This window comes from Oncorhynchus mykiss, chromosome 7, assembly GCF_013265735.2.
Source record: "Oncorhynchus mykiss isolate Arlee chromosome 7, USDA_OmykA_1.1, whole genome shotgun sequence".
Lineage (NCBI taxonomy): Eukaryota > Metazoa > Chordata > Actinopteri > Salmoniformes > Salmonidae > Oncorhynchus > Oncorhynchus mykiss.
In genome coordinates, this window is record NC_048571.1 from 88,935,404 (window position 1) to 88,955,065 (window position 19,662).

Below are 19,662 nucleotides of genomic sequence, written 5' to 3' on the forward strand. Positions count from 1 at the left end.
GGGTCCCACTCCTCAACCACACTGGGTTCCACTCCTCAACCACACTGGGTTCCACTCCTCAACCACACCGGGTTCCACTCCTCAACCACACTGGGTTCCACTCCTCAACCACACCGGGTCCCACTCCTCAACCACACCGGGTTCCACTCCTCAACCACACCGGGTTCCACTCCTCAACCACACCGGGTTCCACTCCTCAACCACACCGGGTTCCACTCCTCAACCACACCGGGTTCCACTCCTCAACCACACCGGGTTCCACTCCTATCAGCTAGAAGAAGCAGCTCCACCAACACTTGAAAATTGAGGAGTGGAAAAACATTGCCTGGTCCAGAGGCAAAGGGGGGTCCGGTCCTAGATGGGTCTACCTAATAAACTGTCCACTGAGTGTACACAATACAGAACTAAGCAGACATTTACAGAGAAATGACACAATAACATAACTTGTCTGGGATTCTCTAGTGCTACACATCAAATGGTACATTATATAAGCTATACTCAACAGGAATAAGACATGTTATGCTTTGATGAAGTGATAATGCCCTGGAAGACTGTGTTTGGACGATATAATGGCACGGGTGTGTTGTTAAGCCCGAAACGAAGTCGAACGTGCCGATGCATCCTCCAAACACTGTCTTCAAGGGCGCTGTCACTATTATACCACGGGATACCAACATATTCTAATAATGACTGACGTATTTTAATTCAAAACGTTATTTTGATGAAGTTACTCATACTATTTCCTCCTTCCACAAGACATAGTCCCGGAACAAAGCTAGGGTTGCTACCCGAGCCGGCTGGTCGTTTGTTCTATCGGTTCGGTTGCCAGAGACGCGACGCAGTCATTGTCTTGTTGTTCTGTATCTATGGACCCGACCCAGTCGTTCAGTCTTTTTGTTCTGTATCTATGGACTCGACCCAGTTGTTCAGTCTTTTTGTTCTGTATCTATGGACTCGACCCAGTCGTTCAGTCTTGTTGTTCTGTATCTATGGAAACCCAGTCGTTCAGTCTTTTTGTTCTGTATCTATGGACCCGACCCAGTCGTTCAGTCTTTTTGTTCTGTATCTATGGACTCGACCCAGTCGTTCAGTCTTGTTGTTCTGTATCTATGGAAACCCAGTCGTTCAGTCTTTTTGTTCTGTATCTATGGACTCGACCCAGTTGTTCAGTATCTATAGACGTGACCCAGTCGTTCAGTCTTGTTGTTCTGTATCTATGGAAACCCAGTCGTTCAGTCTTTTTGTTCTGTATCTATGGACTCGACCCAGTTGTTCAGTCTTTTTGTTCTGTATCTATGGACTCGACCCAGTCGTTCAGTCTTGTTGTTCTGTATCTATGGAAACCCAGTCGTTCAGTCTTGTTGTTCTGTATCTATGGAAACCCAGTCGTTCAGTCTTTTTGTTCTGTATCTATGGACTCGACCCAGTCGTTCAGTCTTGTTGTTCTGTATCTATGGACTCGACCCAGTCGTTCAGTCTTTTTGTTCAGTATCTATGGACTCGACCCAGTCGTTCAGTCTTGTTGTTCTGTATCTATGGACTCGACCCAGTCGTTCAGTCTTGTTGTTCTGTATCTATGGACGAGACCCAGTCGTTCAGTCTTTTAGTTCTGTATCTATGGACTCGACCCAGTCGTTCAGTCTTGTTGTTCTGTATCTATGGACGTGACCCAGTCGTTCAGTCTTTTTGTTCTGTATCTATGGAAACCCAGTCGTTCAGTCTTTTTGTTCTGTATCTATGGACTCGACCCAGTCGTTCAGTCTTGTTGTTCTGTATCTATGGACTCGACCCAGTCGTTCTGTCTTGCTGTTCTGTATCTATGGACTCGACCCAGTCGTTCTGTCTTGCTGTTCTGTGTCTATGGACTCGACCCAGTCATTCAGTCTTGTTCTGTATCTATGGACTCGACCCAGTCGTTCTGTCTTGCTGTTCTGTGTCTATGGACTCGACCCAGTCGTTCAGTCTTGTTGTTCTGTATCTATGGACTCGACCCAGTCGTTCAGTCTTGTTGTTCTGTATCTATGGAAACCCAGTTGTTCAGTCTTTTTGTTCTGTATCTATGGACTCCACCCAGTCGTTCAGTCTTTTTGTTCTGCATCTATGGACTCGACCCAGTCGTTCAGTCTTGTTGTTCTGTATCTATGGAAACCCAGTCGTTCAGTCTTTTTGTTCTGTGTCTATGGACTCCACCCAGTCGTTCAGTCTTTTTGTTCTGTATCTATGGAAACCCAGTCGTTCAGTCTTTTTGTTCAGTATCTATGGGACTCGACCCAGTCGTTCAGTCTTGTTGTTCTGTATCTATGGACTCGACCCAGTTGTTCAGTCTTTTTGTTCTGTATCTATGGACTCGACCCAGTCGTTCAGTCTTGTTGTTCTGTATCTATGGACGCGACCCAGTCGTTCAGTCTTGTTGTTCTGTATCTATGGACTCGACCCAGTCGTTCAGTCTTTTTGTTCTGTATCTATGGTCGAGACCCAGTCGTTCAGTCTTTTAGTTCTGTATCTATGGACTCGACCCAGTCGTTCAGTCTTGTTGTTCTGTATCTATGGACTCGACCCAGTCGTTCAGTCTTTTTGTTCAGTATCTATGGACTCGACCCAGTCGTTCAGTCTTGTTGTTCTGTATCTATGGACTCGACCCAGTCGTTCAGTCTTGTTGTTCTGTATCTATGGACGAGACCCAGTCGTTCAGTCTTTTAGTTCTGTATCTATGGACTCGACCCAGTCGTTCAGTCTTGTTGTTCTGTATCTATGGACGAGACCCAGTCGTTCAGTCTTTTAGTTCTGTATCTATGGACTCGACCCAGTCGTTCAGTCTTGTTGTTCTGTATCTATGGACTCGACCCAGTCGTTCAGTCTTGTTGTTCTGTGTCTATGGACTCGACCCAGTCGTTCAGTCTTGTTGTTCTGTATCTATGGAAACCCAGTCGTTCAGTCTTTTTGTTCTGTATCTATGGACTCCACCCAGTCGTTCAGTCTTTTTGTTCTGTGTCTATGGACTCGACCCAGTCGTTCAGTCTTGTTGTTCTGTATCTATGGAAACCCAGTCGTTCAGTCTTTTTGTTCTGTATCTATGGACTCCACCCAGTCGTTCAGTCTTTTTGTTCTGTATCTATGGAAACCCAGTCGTTCAGTCTTGCTGTTTTGTATCTATGGACTCCACCCAGTCGTTCAGTCTTTTTGTTCTGTATCTATGGACTCTACCCAGTCTTGTTGTTCTGTATCTATGGACTCGACCCAGTCGTTCAGTCTTGTTGTTCTGTATCTATGGACTCGACCCAGTCGTTCTGTCTTGCTGTTCTGTGTCTATGGACTCGACCCAGTCGTTCAGTCTTTTTGTTCTGTATCTATGGACCTGACCCAGTCGTTCAGTCTTGTTGTTCTGTATCTATGGACCCGACCCAGTCGTTCAGTCTTTTTGTTCTGTGTCTATGGACTCCACCCAGTCGTTCAGTCTTGTTGTTCTGTATCTATGGACCCGACCCAGTCGTTCAGTCTTTTTGTTCTGTATCTATGGACTCGACCCAGTCGTTCAGTCTTGTTGTTCTGTATCTATGGACGCGACCCAGTCGTTCAGTCTTGTTGTTCTGTATCTATGGACCCGACCCAGTCGTTCAGTCTTTTTGTTCTGTGTCTATGGACTCCACCCAGTCGTTCAGTCTTGTTGTTCTGTGTCTATGGACCCGACCCAGTCGTTCAGTCTTGTTGTTCTGTATCTATGGACGCGACCCAGTCGTTCAGTCTTGTTGTTCTGTATCTATGGACGCGACCCAGTCGTTCAGTCTTGTTGTTCTGTATCTATGGACCCGACCCAGTCGTTCAGTCTTTTTGTTCTGTATCTATGGACTCGACCCAGTCGTTCAGTCTTTTTGTTCTGTATCTATGGACTCGACCCAGTCGTTCAGTCTTTTTGTTCTGTGTCTATGGACGAGACCCAGTCGTTCAGTCTTTTTGTTCTGTATCTATGGACGAGACCCAGTCGTTCAGTCTTTTTGTTCTGTGTCTATGGACGAGACCCAGTCGTTCTGTCTTGTTGTTCTGTATCTATGGACGAGACCCAGTCGTTCAGTCTTTTTGTTCTGTATCTATGGACTCGACCCAGTCGTTCTGTCTTTTTGTTCTGTATCTATGGACGAGACCCAGTCGTTCAGTCTTTTTGTTCTGTATCTATGGACTCGACCCAGTCGTTCTGTCTTGTTGTTCTGTATCTATGGACGAGACCCAGTCGTTCAGTCTTGTTGTTCTGTATCTATGGAAACCCAGTCGTTCAGTCTTTTTGTTCTGTATCTATGGACTCGACCCAGTTGTTCAGTATCTATAGACGTGACCCAGTCGTTCAGTCTTGTTGTTCTGTATCTATGGAAACCCAGTCGTTCAGTCTTTTTGTTCTGTATCTATGGACTCGACCCAGTTGTTCAGTCTTTTTGTTCTGTATCTATGGACTCGACCCAGTCGTTCAGTCTTGTTGTTCTGTATCTATGGAAACCCAGTCGTTCAGTCTTGTTGTTCTGTATCTATGGAAACCCAGTCGTTCAGTCTTTTTGTTCTGTATCTATGGACTCGACCCAGTCGTTCAGTCTTGTTGTTCTGTATCTATGGACTCGACCCAGTCGTTCAGTCTTTTTGTTCAGTATCTATGGACTCGACCCAGTCGTTCAGTCTTGTTGTTCTGTATCTATGGACTCGACCCAGTCGTTCAGTCTTGTTGTTCTGTATCTATGGACGAGACCCAGTCGTTCAGTCTTTTAGTTCTGTATCTATGGACTCGACCCAGTCGTTCAGTCTTGTTGTTCTGTATCTATGGACGTGACCCAGTCGTTCAGTCTTTTTGTTCTGTATCTATGGAAACCCAGTCGTTCAGTCTTTTTGTTCTGTATCTATGGACTCGACCCAGTCGTTCAGTCTTGTTGTTCTGTATCTATGGACTCGACCCAGTCGTTCTGTCTTGCTGTTCTGTATCTATGGACTCGACCCAGTCGTTCTGTCTTGCTGTTCTGTGTCTATGGACTCGACCCAGTCATTCAGTCTTGTTCTGTATCTATGGACTCGACCCAGTCGTTCTGTCTTGCTGTTCTGTGTCTATGGACTCGACCCAGTCGTTCAGTCTTGTTGTTCTGTATCTATGGACTCGACCCAGTCGTTCAGTCTTGTTGTTCTGTATCTATGGAAACCCAGTCGTTCAGTCTTTTTGTTCTGTATCTATGGACTCCACCCAGTCGTTCAGTCTTTTTGTTCTGCATCTATGGACTCGACCCAGTCGTTCAGTCTTGTTGTTCTGTATCTATGGAAACCCAGTCGTTCAGTCTTTTTGTTCTGTATCTATGGACTCCACCCAGTCGTTCAGTCTTTTTGTTCTGTGTCTATGGACTCCACCCAGTCGTTCAGTCTTTTTGTTCTGTATCTATGGAAACCCAGTCGTTCAGTCTTTTTGTTCAGTATCTATGGGACTCGACCCAGTCGTTCAGTCTTGTTGTTCTGTATCTATGGACTCGACCCAGTTGTTCAGTCTTTTTGTTCTGTATCTATGGACTCGACCCAGTCGTTCAGTCTTGTTGTTCTGTATCTATGGACGCGACCCAGTCGTTCAGTCTTGTTGTTCTGTATCTATGGACTCGACCCAGTCGTTCAGTCTTTTTGTTCTGTATCTATGGTCGAGACCCAGTCGTTCAGTCTTTTAGTTCTGTATCTATGGACTCGACCCAGTCGTTCAGTCTTGTTGTTCTGTATCTATGGACTCGACCCAGTCGTTCAGTCTTTTTGTTCAGTATCTATGGACTCGACCCAGTCGTTCAGTCTTGTTGTTCTGTATCTATGGACTCGACCCAGTCGTTCAGTCTTGTTGTTCTGTATCTATGGACGAGACCCAGTCGTTCAGTCTTTTAGTTCTGTATCTATGGACTCGACCCAGTCGTTCAGTCTTGTTGTTCTGTATCTATGGACGAGACCCAGTCGTTCAGTCTTTTAGTTCTGTATCTATGGACTCGACCCAGTCGTTCAGTCTTGTTGTTCTGTATCTATGGACTCGACCCAGTCGTTCAGTCTTGTTGTTCTGTGTCTATGGACTCGACCCAGTCGTTCAGTCTTGTTGTTCTGTATCTATGGAAACCCAGTCGTTCAGTCTTTTTGTTCTGTATCTATGGACTCCACCCAGTCGTTCAGTCTTTTTGTTCTGTGTCTATGGACTCGACCCAGTCGTTCAGTCTTGTTGTTCTGTATCTATGGAAACCCAGTCGTTCAGTCTTTTTGTTCTGTATCTATGGACTCCACCCAGTCGTTCAGTCTTTTTGTTCTGTATCTATGGAAACCCAGTCGTTCAGTCTTGCTGTTTTGTATCTATGGACTCCACCCAGTCGTTCAGTCTTTTTGTTCTGTATCTATGGACTCTACCCAGTCTTGTTGTTCTGTATCTATGGACTCGACCCAGTCGTTCAGTCTTGTTGTTCTGTATCTATGGACTCGACCCAGTCGTTCTGTCTTGCTGTTCTGTGTCTATGGACTCGACCCAGTCGTTCAGTCTTTTTGTTCTGTATCTATGGACCTGACCCAGTCGTTCAGTCTTGTTGTTCTGTATCTATGGACCCGACCCAGTCGTTCAGTCTTTTTGTTCTGTGTCTATGGACTCCACCCAGTCGTTCAGTCTTGTTGTTCTGTATCTATGGACCCGACCCAGTCGTTCAGTCTTTTTGTTCTGTATCTATGGACTCGACCCAGTCGTTCAGTCTTGTTGTTCTGTATCTATGGACGCGACCCAGTCGTTCAGTCTTGTTGTTCTGTATCTATGGACCCGACCCAGTCGTTCAGTCTTTTTGTTCTGTGTCTATGGACTCCACCCAGTCGTTCAGTCTTGTTGTTCTGTGTCTATGGACCCGACCCAGTCGTTCAGTCTTGTTGTTCTGTATCTATGGACGCGACCCAGTCGTTCAGTCTTGTTGTTCTGTATCTATGGACGCGACCCAGTCGTTCAGTCTTGTTGTTCTGTATCTATGGACCCGACCCAGTCGTTCAGTCTTTTTGTTCTGTATCTATGGACTCGACCCAGTCGTTCAGTCTTTTTGTTCTGTATCTATGGACTCGACCCAGTCGTTCAGTCTTTTTGTTCTGTGTCTATGGACGAGACCCAGTCGTTCAGTCTTTTTGTTCTGTATCTATGGACGAGACCCAGTCGTTCAGTCTTTTTGTTCTGTGTCTATGGACGAGACCCAGTCGTTCTGTCTTGTTGTTCTGTATCTATGGACGAGACCCAGTCGTTCAGTCTTTTTGTTCTGTATCTATGGACTCGACCCAGTCGTTCTGTCTTTTTGTTCTGTATCTATGGACGAGACCCAGTCGTTCAGTCTTTTTGTTCTGTATCTATGGACTCGACCCAGTCGTTCTGTCTTGTTGTTCTGTATCTATGGACGAGACCCAGTCGTTCAGTCTTGTTGTTCTGTATCTATGGACTCGACCCAGTCGTTCTGTCTTGCTGTTCTGTGTCTATGGACTCGACCCAGTCGTTCAGTCTTGTTGTTCTGTATCTATGGACTCGACCCAGTCGTTCAGTCTTTTTGTTCTGTGTCTATGGACTCGACCCAGTCGTTCAGTCTTGTTGTTCTGTATCTATGGAAACCCAGTCGTTCAGTCTTTTTGTTCTGTATCTATGGACTCCACCCAGTCGTTCAGTCTTTTTGTTCTGTATCTATGGAAACCCAGTCGTTCAGTCTTTTTGTTCTGTGTCTATGGACTCGACCCAGTCGTTCAGTCTTGTTGTTCTGTATCTATGGAAACCCAGTCGTTCAGTCTTTTTGTTCTGTATCTATGGACTCCACCCAGTCGTTCAGTCTTTTTGTTCTGTATCTATGGACGAGACCCAGTCGTTCAGTCTTTTTGTTCTGTATCTATGGACGAGACCCAGTCGTTCAGTCTTTTTGTTCTGTATCTATGGACGAGACCCAGTCGTTCAGTCTTTTTGTTCTGTGTCTATGGACCCGACCCAGTCGTTCAGTCTTTTTGTTCAGTATCTATGGAAACCCAGTCGTTCAGTCTTTTTGTTCTGTGTCTATGGACTCTACCCAGTATTTTTGTTCTGTATCTATGGACTCGACCCAGTCGTTCAGTCTTGTTGTTCTGTATCTATGGACTCGACCCAGTCGTTCAGTCTTGTTGTTCTGTATCTATGGACTCGACCCAGTCGTTCTGTCTTGCTGTTCTGTGTCTATGGACTCGACCCAGTCGTTCAGTCTTGTTGTTCTGTATCTATGGACTCGACCCAGTCGTTCAGTCTTGTTGTTCTGTATCTATGGACTCGACCCAGTCGTTCAGTCTTGTTGTTCTGTATCTATGGACTCGACCCAGTCGTTCTGTCTTGCTCTTCTGTGTCTATGGACTCGACCCAGTCGTTCAGTCTTTTTGTTCTGTATCTATGGACTCGACCCAGTCGTTCAGTCTTGTTGTTCTGTATCTATGGACCCGACCCAGTCGTTCAGTCTTTTTGTTCTGTGTCTATGGACTCCACCCAGTCGTTCAGTCTTGTTGTTCTGTGTCTATGGACCCGACCCAGTCGTTCAGTCTTGTTGTTCTGTATCTATGGACGCGACCCAGTCGTTCAGTCTTGTTGTTCTGTATCTATGGACGCGACCCAGTCGTTCAGTCTTGTTGTTCTGTATCTATGGACCCGACCCAGTCGTTCAGTCTTTTTGTTCTGTGTCTATGGACTCCACCCAGTCGTTCTGTCTTGTTGTTCTGTATCTATGGAAACCCAGTCGTTCAGTCTTTTTGTTCTGTATCTATGGACTCCACCCAGTCGTTCAGTGTTTTTGTTTCTATCTATGGACCCGACCCAGTCGTTCAGTCTTGTTGTTCTGTATCTATGGACTCGACCCAGTCGTTCAGTCTTTTTGTTCTGTATCTATAGACTCGACCTAGTTGTTCATTCTTTTTGTTCTGTATCTATGGACTCGACCCAGTCATTCAGTCTTGTTGTTCTGTATCTATGGACTCGACCCAGTCGTTCAGTCTTGTTGTTCTGTATCTATGGACTCGACCTAGTCGTTCAGTCTTTTTGTTCTGTGTCTATGGACTCGACCCAGTCGTTCAGTCTTGTTCTGTATCTATGGACTCCACCCAGTCGTTCAGTCTTGTTGTTCTGTATCTATGGACGTGACCCAGTCGTTCAGTCTTGTTGTTCTGTATCTATGGACGCGACCCAGTCGTTCAGTCTTTTTGTTCTGTATCTATGGACTCGACCCAGTCGTTCAGTCTTTTTGTTCTGTGTCTATGGACGTGACCCAGTCGTTCAGTCTTTTTGTTCTGTATCTATGGACTCGACCCAGTTGTTCAGTCTTTTTGTTCTGTATCTATGGACGCGACCCAGTCGTTCAGTCTTTTTGTTCAGTATCTATGGACTCGACCCAGTTGTTCAGTCTTTTTGTTCTGTATCTATGGACTCGACCCAGTCGTTCAGTCTTTTTGTTCTGTATCTATGGACTCGACCCAGTCGTTCTGTATCTATGGACTCGACCCAGTCGTTCAGACTTTTTGTTCTGTGTCTATGGACTCGACCCAGTCGTTCAGTCTTGTTGTTCTGTATCTATGGACTCGACCCAGTCGTTCAGTCTTGTTGTTCTGTATCTATGGACTCGACCCAGTCGTTCAGTCTTGTTGTTCTGTGTCTATGGACTCCACCCAGTCGTTCAGTCTTCTTGTTCTGTATCTATGGACTCAACCCAGTCATTCAGTCTTGTTGTTCTGTATCTATGGACTCGACCCAGTCGTTCAGTCTTTTTGTTCTGTATCTATGGTCGAGACCCAGTCGTTCAGTCTTTTAGTTCTGTATCTATGGACTCGACCCAGTCGTTCAGTCTTGTTGTTCTGTATCTATGGACTCGACCCAGTCGTTCAGTCTTTTTGTTCAGTATCTATGGACTCGACCCAGTCGTTCAGTCTTGTTGTTCTGTATCTATGGACTCGACCCAGTCGTTCAGTCTTGTTGTTCTGTATCTATGGACGAGACCCAGTCGTTCAGTCTTTTAGTTCTGTATCTATGGACTCGACCCAGTCGTTCAGTCTTGTTGTTCTGTATCTATGGACGAGACCCAGTCGTTCAGTCTTTTAGTTCTGTATCTATGGACTCGACCCAGTCGTTCAGTCTTGTTGTTCTGTATCTATGGACTCGACCCAGTCGTTCAGTCTTGTTGTTCTGTGTCTATGGACTCGACCCAGTCGTTCAGTCTTGTTGTTCTGTATCTATGGAAACCCAGTCGTTCAGTCTTTTTGTTCTGTATCTATGGACTCCACCCAGTCGTTCAGTCTTTTTGTTCTGTGTCTATGGACTCGACCCAGTCGTTCAGTCTTGTTGTTCTGTATCTATGGAAACCCAGTCGTTCAGTCTTTTTGTTCTGTATCTATGGACTCCACCCAGTCGTTCAGTCTTTTTGTTCTGTATCTATGGAAACCCAGTCGTTCAGTCTTGCTGTTTTGTATCTATGGACTCCACCCAGTCGTTCAGTCTTTTTGTTCTGTATCTATGGACTCTACCCAGTCTTGTTGTTCTGTATCTATGGACTCGACCCAGTCGTTCAGTCTTGTTGTTCTGTATCTATGGACTCGACCCAGTCGTTCTGTCTTGCTGTTCTGTGTCTATGGACTCGACCCAGTCGTTCAGTCTTTTTGTTCTGTATCTATGGACCTGACCCAGTCGTTCAGTCTTGTTGTTCTGTATCTATGGACCCGACCCAGTCGTTCAGTCTTTTTGTTCTGTGTCTATGGACTCCACCCAGTCGTTCAGTCTTGTTGTTCTGTATCTATGGACCCGACCCAGTCGTTCAGTCTTTTTGTTCTGTATCTATGGACTCGACCCAGTCGTTCAGTCTTGTTGTTCTGTATCTATGGACGCGACCCAGTCGTTCAGTCTTGTTGTTCTGTATCTATGGACCCGACCCAGTCGTTCAGTCTTTTTGTTCTGTGTCTATGGACTCCACCCAGTCGTTCAGTCTTGTTGTTCTGTGTCTATGGACCCGACCCAGTCGTTCAGTCTTGTTGTTCTGTATCTATGGACGCGACCCAGTCGTTCAGTCTTGTTGTTCTGTATCTATGGACGCGACCCAGTCGTTCAGTCTTGTTGTTCTGTATCTATGGACCCGACCCAGTCGTTCAGTCTTTTTGTTCTGTATCTATGGACTCGACCCAGTCGTTCAGTCTTTTTGTTCTGTATCTATGGACTCGACCCAGTCGTTCAGTCTTTTTGTTCTGTGTCTATGGACGAGACCCAGTCGTTCAGTCTTTTTGTTCTGTATCTATGGACGAGACCCAGTCGTTCAGTCTTTTTGTTCTGTGTCTATGGACGAGACCCAGTCGTTCTGTCTTGTTGTTCTGTATCTATGGACGAGACCCAGTCGTTCAGTCTTTTTGTTCTGTATCTATGGACTCGACCCAGTCGTTCTGTCTTTTTGTTCTGTATCTATGGACGAGACCCAGTCGTTCAGTCTTTTTGTTCTGTATCTATGGACTCGACCCAGTCGTTCTGTCTTGTTGTTCTGTATCTATGGACGAGACCCAGTCGTTCAGTCTTGTTGTTCTGTATCTATGGACTCGACCCAGTCGTTCTGTCTTGCTGTTCTGTGTCTATGGACTCGACCCAGTCGTTCAGTCTTGTTGTTCTGTATCTATGGACTCGACCCAGTCGTTCAGTCTTTTTGTTCTGTGTCTATGGACTCGACCCAGTCGTTCAGTCTTGTTGTTCTGTATCTATGGAAACCCAGTCGTTCAGTCTTTTTGTTCTGTATCTATGGACTCCACCCAGTCGTTCAGTCTTTTTGTTCTGTATCTATGGAAACCCAGTCGTTCAGTCTTTTTGTTCTGTGTCTATGGACTCGACCCAGTCGTTCAGTCTTGTTGTTCTGTATCTATGGAAACCCAGTCGTTCAGTCTTTTTGTTCTGTATCTATGGACTCCACCCAGTCGTTCAGTCTTTTTGTTCTGTATCTATGGACGAGACCCAGTCGTTCAGTCTTTTTGTTCTGTATCTATGGACGAGACCCAGTCGTTCAGTCTTTTTGTTCTGTATCTATGGACGAGACCCAGTCGTTCAGTCTTTTTGTTCTGTGTCTATGGACCCGACCCAGTCGTTCAGTCTTTTTGTTCAGTATCTATGGAAACCCAGTCGTTCAGTCTTTTTGTTCTGTGTCTATGGACTCTACCCAGTATTTTTGTTCTGTATCTATGGACTCGACCCAGTCGTTCAGTCTTGTTGTTCTGTATCTATGGACTCGACCCAGTCGTTCAGTCTTGTTGTTCTGTATCTATGGACTCGACCCAGTCGTTCTGTCTTGCTGTTCTGTGTCTATGGACTCGACCCAGTCGTTCAGTCTTGTTGTTCTGTATCTATGGACTCGACCCAGTCGTTCAGTCTTGTTGTTCTGTATCTATGGACTCGACCCAGTCGTTCAGTCTTGTTGTTCTGTGTCTATGGACTCCACCCAGTCGTTCAGTCTTTTTGTTCTGTATCTATGGACTCAACCCAGTCATTCAGTCTTGTTGTTCTGTATCTATGGACTCGACCCAGTCGTTCAGTCTTTTTGTTCTGTATCTATGGTCGAGACCCAGTCGTTCAGTCTTTTAGTTCTGTATCTATGGACTCGACCCAGTCGTTCAGTCTTGTTGTTCTGTATCTATGGACTCGACCCAGTCGTTCAGTCTTTTTGTTCAGTATCTATGGACTCGACCCAGTCGTTCAGTCTTGTTGTTCTGTATCTATGGACTCGACCCAGTCGTTCAGTCTTGTTGTTCTGTATCTATGGACGAGACCCAGTCGTTCAGTCTTTTAGTTCTGTATCTATGGACTCGACCCAGTCGTTCAGTCTTGTTGTTCTGTATCTATGGACGAGACCCAGTCGTTCAGTCTTTTAGTTCTGTATCTATGGACTCGACCCAGTCGTTCAGTCTTGTTGTTCTGTATCTATGGACTCGACCCAGTCGTTCAGTCTTGTTGTTCTGTGTCTATGGACTCGACCCAGTCGTTCAGTCTTGTTGTTCTGTATCTATGGAAACCCAGTCGTTCAGTCTTTTTGTTCTGTATCTATGGACTCCACCCAGTCGTTCAGTCTTTTTGTTCTGTGTCTATGGACTCGACCCAGTCGTTCAGTCTTGTTGTTCTGTATCTATGGAAACCCAGTCGTTCAGTCTTTTTGTTCTGTATCTATGGACTCCACCCAGTCGTTCAGTCTTTTTGTTCTGTATCTATGGAAACCCAGTCGTTCAGTCTTGCTGTTTTGTATCTATGGACTCCACCCAGTCGTTCAGTCTTTTTGTTCTGTATCTATGGACTCTACCCAGTCTTGTTGTTCTGTATCTATGGACTCGACCCAGTCGTTCAGTCTTGTTGTTCTGTATCTATGGACTCGACCCAGTCGTTCTGTCTTGCTGTTCTGTGTCTATGGACTCGACCCAGTCGTTCAGTCTTTTTGTTCTGTATCTATGGACCTGACCCAGTCGTTCAGTCTTGTTGTTCTGTATCTATGGACCCGACCCAGTCGTTCAGTCTTTTTGTTCTGTGTCTATGGACTCCACCCAGTCGTTCAGTCTTGTTGTTCTGTATCTATGGACCCGACCCAGTCGTTCAGTCTTTTTGTTCTGTATCTATGGACTCGACCCAGTCGTTCAGTCTTGTTGTTCTGTATCTATGGACGCGACCCAGTCGTTCAGTCTTGTTGTTCTGTATCTATGGACCCGACCCAGTCGTTCAGTCTTTTTGTTCTGTGTCTATGGACTCCACCCAGTCGTTCAGTCTTGTTGTTCTGTGTCTATGGACCCGACCCAGTCGTTCAGTCTTGTTGTTCTGTATCTATGGACGCGACCCAGTCGTTCAGTCTTGTTGTTCTGTATCTATGGACGCGACCCAGTCGTTCAGTCTTGTTGTTCTGTATCTATGGACCCGACCCAGTCGTTCAGTCTTTTTGTTCTGTATCTATGGACTCGACCCAGTCGTTCAGTCTTTTTGTTCTGTATCTATGGACTCGACCCAGTCGTTCAGTCTTTTTGTTCTGTGTCTATGGACGAGACCCAGTCGTTCAGTCTTTTTGTTCTGTATCTATGGACGAGACCCAGTCGTTCAGTCTTTTTGTTCTGTGTCTATGGACGAGACCCAGTCGTTCTGTCTTGTTGTTCTGTATCTATGGACGAGACCCAGTCGTTCAGTCTTTTTGTTCTGTATCTATGGACTCGACCCAGTCGTTCTGTCTTTTTGTTCTGTATCTATGGACGAGACCCAGTCGTTCAGTCTTTTTGTTCTGAATCTATGGACTCGACCCAGTCGTTCTGTCTTGTTGTTCTGTATCTATGGACGAGACCCAGTCGTTCAGTCTTGTTGTTCTGTATCTATGGACTCGACCCAGTCGTTCTGTCTTGCTGTTCTGTGTCTATGGACTCGACCCAGTCGTTCAGTCTTGTTGTTCTGTATCTATGGACTCGACCCAGTCGTTCAGTCTTTTTGTTCTGTGTCTATGGACTCGACCCAGTCGTTCAGTCTTGTTGTTCTGTATCTATGGAAACCCAGTCGTTCAGTCTTTTTGTTCTGTATCTATGGACTCCACCCAGTCGTTCAGTCTTTTTGTTCTGTATCTATGGAAACCCAGTCGTTCAGTCTTTTTGTTCTGTGTCTATGGACTCGACCCAGTCGTTCAGTCTTGTTGTTCTGTATCTATGGAAACCCAGTCGTTCAGTCTTTTTGTTCTGTATCTATGGACTCCACCCAGTCGTTCAGTCTTTTTGTTCTGTATCTATGGACGAGACCCAGTCGTTCAGTCTTTTTGTTCTGTATCTATGGACGAGACCCAGTCGTTCAGTCTTTTTGTTCTGTATCTATGGACGAGACCCAGTCGTTCAGTCTTTTTGTTCTGTGTCTATGGACCCGACCCAGTCGTTCAGTCTTTTTGTTCAGTATCTATGGAAACCCAGTCGTTCAGTCTTTTTGTTCTGTGTCTATGGACTCTACCCAGTATTTTTGTTCTGTATCTATGGACTCGACCCAGTCGTTCAGTCTTGTTGTTCTGTATCTATGGACTCGACCCAGTCGTTCAGTCTTGTTGTTCTGTATCTATGGACTCGACCCAGTCGTTCTGTCTTGCTGTTCTGTGTCTATGGACTCGACCCAGTCGTTCAGTCTTGTTGTTCTGTATCTATGGACTCGACCCAGTCGTTCAGTCTTGTTGTTCTGTATCTATGGACTCGACCCAGTCGTTCTGTCTTGCTCTTCTGTGTCTATGGACTCGACCCAGTCGTTCAGTCTTTTTGTTCTGTATCTATGGACTCGACCCAGTCGTTCAGTCTTGTTGTTCTGTATCTATGGACCCGACCCAGTCGTTCAGTCTTTTTGTTCTGTGTCTATGGACTCCACCCAGTCGTTCAGTCTTGTTGTTCTGTGTCTATGGACCCGACCCAGTCGTTCAGTCTTGTTGTTCTGTATCTATGGACGCGACCCAGTCGTTCAGTCTTGTTGTTCTGTATCTATGGACGCGACCCAGTCGTTCAGTCTTGTTGTTCTGTATCTATGGACCCGACCCAGTCGTTCAGTCTTTTTGTTCTGTGTCTATGGACTCCACCCAGTCGTTCTGTCTTGTTGTTCTGTATCTATGGAAACCCAGTCGTTCAGTCTTTTTGTTCTGTATCTATGGACTCCACCCAGTCGTTCAGTCTTTTTGTTCTGTATCTATGGACCCGACCCAGTCGTTCAGTCTTGTTGTTCTGTATCTATGGACTCGACCCAGTCGTTCAGTCTTTTTGTTCTGTATCTATAGACTCGACCTAGTTGTTCATTCTTTTTGTTCTGTATCTATGGACTCGACCCAGTCATTCAGTCTTGTTGTTCTGTATCTATGGACTCGACCCAGTCGTTCAGTCTTGTTGTTCTGTATCTATGGACTCGACCTAGTCGTTCAGTCTTTTTGTTCTGTGTCTATGGACTCGACCCAGTCGTTCAGTCTTGTTCTGTATCTATGGACTCCACCCAGTCGTTCAGTCTTGTTGTTCTGTATCTATGGACGTGACCCAGTCGTTCAGTCTTGTTGTTCTGTATCTATGGACGCGACCCAGTCGTTCAGTCTTTTTGTTCTGTATCTATGGACTCGACCCAGTCGTTCAGTCTTTTTGTTCTGTGTCTATGGACGTGACCCAGTCGTTCAGTCTTTTTGTTCTGTATCTATGGACTCGACCCAGTTGTTCAGTCTTTTTGTTCTGTATCTATGGACGCGACCCAGTCGTTCAGTCTTTTTGTTCAGTATCTATGGACTCGACCCAGTTGTTCAGTCTTTTTGTTCTGTATCTATGGACTCGACCCAGTCGTTCAGTCTTTTTGTTCTGTATCTATGGACTCGACCCAGTCGTTCTGTATCTATGGACTCGACCCAGTCGTTCAGACTTTTTGTTCTGTGTCTATGGACTCGACCCAGTCGTTCAGTCTTGTTGTTCTGTATCTATGGACTCGACCCAGTCGTTCAGTCTTGTTGTTCTGTATCTATGGACGCGACCCAGTCGTTCAGTCTTTTTGTTCAGTATCTATGGACTCGACCCAGTTGTTCAGTCTTTTTGTTCTGTATCTATGGACTCGACCCAGTCGTTCAGTCTTGTTGTTCTGTATCTATGGACGTGACCCAGTCGTTCAGTCTTGTTGTTCTGTATCTATGGACGCGACCCAGTCGTTCAGTCTTTTTGTTCTGTATCTATGGACTCGACCCAGTCGTTCAGTCTTTTTGTTCTGTGTCTATGGACGTGACCCAGTCGTTCAGTCTTTTTGTTCTGTGTCTATGGACTCGACCCAGTCGTTCAGTCTTGTTGTTCTGTATCTATGGAAACCCAGTCGTTCAGTCTTTTTGTTCTGTATCTATGGACTCCACCCAGTCGTTCAGTCTTTTTGTTCTGTATCTATGGACGAGACCCAGTCGTTCAGTCTTTTTGTTCTGTATCTATGGACGAGACCCAGTCGTTCAGTCTTTTTGTTCTGTATCTATGGACGAGACCCAGTCGTTCAGTCTTTTTGTTCTGTGTCTATGGACCCGACCCAGTCGTTCAGTCTTTTTGTTCAGTATCTATGGAAACCCAGTCGTTCAGTCTTTTTGTTCTGTGTCTATGGACTCTACCCAGTATTTTTGTTCTGTATCTATGGACTCGACCCAGTCGTTCAGTCTTGTTGTTCTGTATCTATGGACTCGACCCAGTCGTTCAGTCTTGTTGTTCTGTATCTATGGACTCGACCCAGTCGTTCTGTCTTGCTGTTCTGTGTCTATGGACTCGACCCAGTCGTTCAGTCTTGTTGTTCTGTATCTATGGACTCGACCCAGTCGTTCAGTCTTGTTGTTCTGTATCTATGGACTCGACCCAGTCGTTCTGTCTTGCTCTTCTGTGTCTATGGACTCGACCCAGTCGTTCAGTCTTTTTGTTCTGTATCTATGGACTCGACCCAGTCGTTCAGTCTTGTTGTTCTGTATCTATGGACCCGACCCAGTCGTTCAGTCTTTTTGTTCTGTGTCTATGGACTCCACCCAGTCGTTCAGTCTTGTTGTTCTGTGTCTATGGACCCGACCCAGTCGTTCAGTCTTGTTGTTCTGTATCTATGGACGCGACCCAGTCGTTCAGTCTTGTTGTTCTGTATCTATGGACGCGACCCAGTCGTTCAGTCTTGTTGTTCTGTATCTATGGACCCGACCCAGTCGTTCAGTCTTTTTGTTCTGTGTCTATGGACTCCACCCAGTCGTTCTGTCTTGTTGTTCTGTATCTATGGAAACCCAGTCGTTCAGTCTTTTTGTTCTGTATCTATGGACTCCACCCAGTCGTTCAGTCTTTTTGTTCTGTATCTATGGACCCGACCCAGTCGTTCAGTCTTGTTGTTCTGTATCTATGGACTCGACCCAGTCGTTCAGTCTTTTTGTTCTGTATCTATAGACTCGACCTAGTTGTTCATTCTTTTTGTTCTGTATCTATGGACTCGACCCAGTCATTCAGTCTTGTTGTTCTGTATCTATGGACTCGACCCAGTCGTTCAGTCTTGTTGTTCTGTATCTATGGACTCGACCTAGTCGTTCAGTCTTTTTGTTCTGTGTCTATGGACTCGACCCAGTCGTTCAGTCTTGTTCTGTATCTATGGACTCCACCCAGTCGTTCAGTCTTGTTGTTCTGTATCTATGGACGTGACCCAGTCGTTCAGTCTTGTTGTTCTGTATCTATGGACGCGACCCAGTCGTTCAGTCTTTTTGTTCTGTATCTATGGACTCGACCCAGTCGTTCAGTCTTTTTGTTCTGTGTCTATGGACGTGACCCAGTCGTTCAGTCTTTTTGTTCTGTATCTATGGACTCGACCCAGTTGTTCAGTCTTTTTGTTCTGTATCTATGGACGCGACCCAGTCGTTCAGTCTTTTTGTTCAGTATCTATGGACTCGACCCAGTTGTTCAGTCTTTTTGTTCTGTATCTATGGACTCGACCCAGTCGTTCAGTCTTTTTGTTCTGTATCTATGGACTCGACCCAGTCGTTCTGTATCTATGGACTCGACCCAGTCGTTCAGACTTTTTGTTCTGTGTCTATGGACTCGACCCAGTCGTTCAGTCTTGTTGTTCTGTATCTATGGACTCGACCCAGTCGTTCAGTCTTGTTGTTCTGTATCTATGGACTCGACCCAGTCGTTCAGTCTTGTTGTTCTGTGTCTATGGACTCCACCCAGTCGTTCAGTCTTTTTGTTCTGTATCTATGGACTCAACCCAGTCATTCAGTCTTGTTGTTCTGTATCTATGGACTCGACCCAGTCGTTCAGTCTTTTTGTTCTGTATCTATGGTCGAGACCCAGTCGTTCAGTCTTTTAGTTCTGTATCTATGGACTCGACCCAGTCGTTCAGTCTTGTTGTTCTGTATCTATGGACTCGACCCAGTCGTTCAGTCTTTTTGTTCAGTATCTATGGACTCGACCCAGTCGTTCAGTCTTGTTGTTCTGTATCTATGGACTCGACCCAGTCGTTCAGTCTTGTTGTTCTGTATCTATGGACGAGACCCAGTCGTTCAGTCTTTTAGTTCTGTATCTATGGACTCGACCCAGTCGTTCAGTCTTGTTGTTCTGTATCTATGGACGAGACCCAGTCGTTCAGTCTTTTAGTTCTGTATCTATGGACTCGACCCAGTCGTTCAGTCTTGTTGTTCTGTATCTATGGACTCGACCCAGTCGTTCAGTCTTGTTGTTCTGTGTCTATGGACTCGACCCAGTCGTTCAGTCTTGTTGTTCTGTATCTATGGAAACCCAGTCGTTCAGTCTTTTTGTTCTGTATCTATGGACTCCACCCAGTCGTTCAGTCTTTTTGTTCTGTGTCTATGGACTCGACCCAGTCGTTCAGTCTTGTTGTTCTGTATCTATGGAAACCCAGTCGTTCAGTCTTTTTGTTCTGTATCTATGGACTCCACCCAGTCGTTCAGTCTTTTTGTTCTGTATCTATGGAAACCCAGTCGTTCAGTCTTGCTGTTTTGTATCTATGGACTCCACCCAGTCGTTCAGTCTTTTTGTTCTGTATCTATGGACTCTACCCAGTCTTGTTGTTCTGTATCTATGGACTCGACCCAGTCGTTCAGTCTTGTTGTTCTGTATCTATGGACTCGACCCAGTCGTTCTGTCTTGCTGTTCTGTGTCTATGGACTCGACCCAGTCGTTCAGTCTTTT

General features: G+C 45.5%; 1 protein-coding gene across 4 annotated transcripts in view; it reads left to right on the forward strand.

Annotated features, from left to right (window-relative positions):
* LOC110510506 (constitutive coactivator of PPAR-gamma-like protein 1 homolog) overlaps positions 1-19,662 on the forward strand; it is a 121,850-nt gene that overhangs the window by 82,308 nt on the left and 19,880 nt on the right. The gene's annotated exons all lie outside the window — the stretch shown is intronic.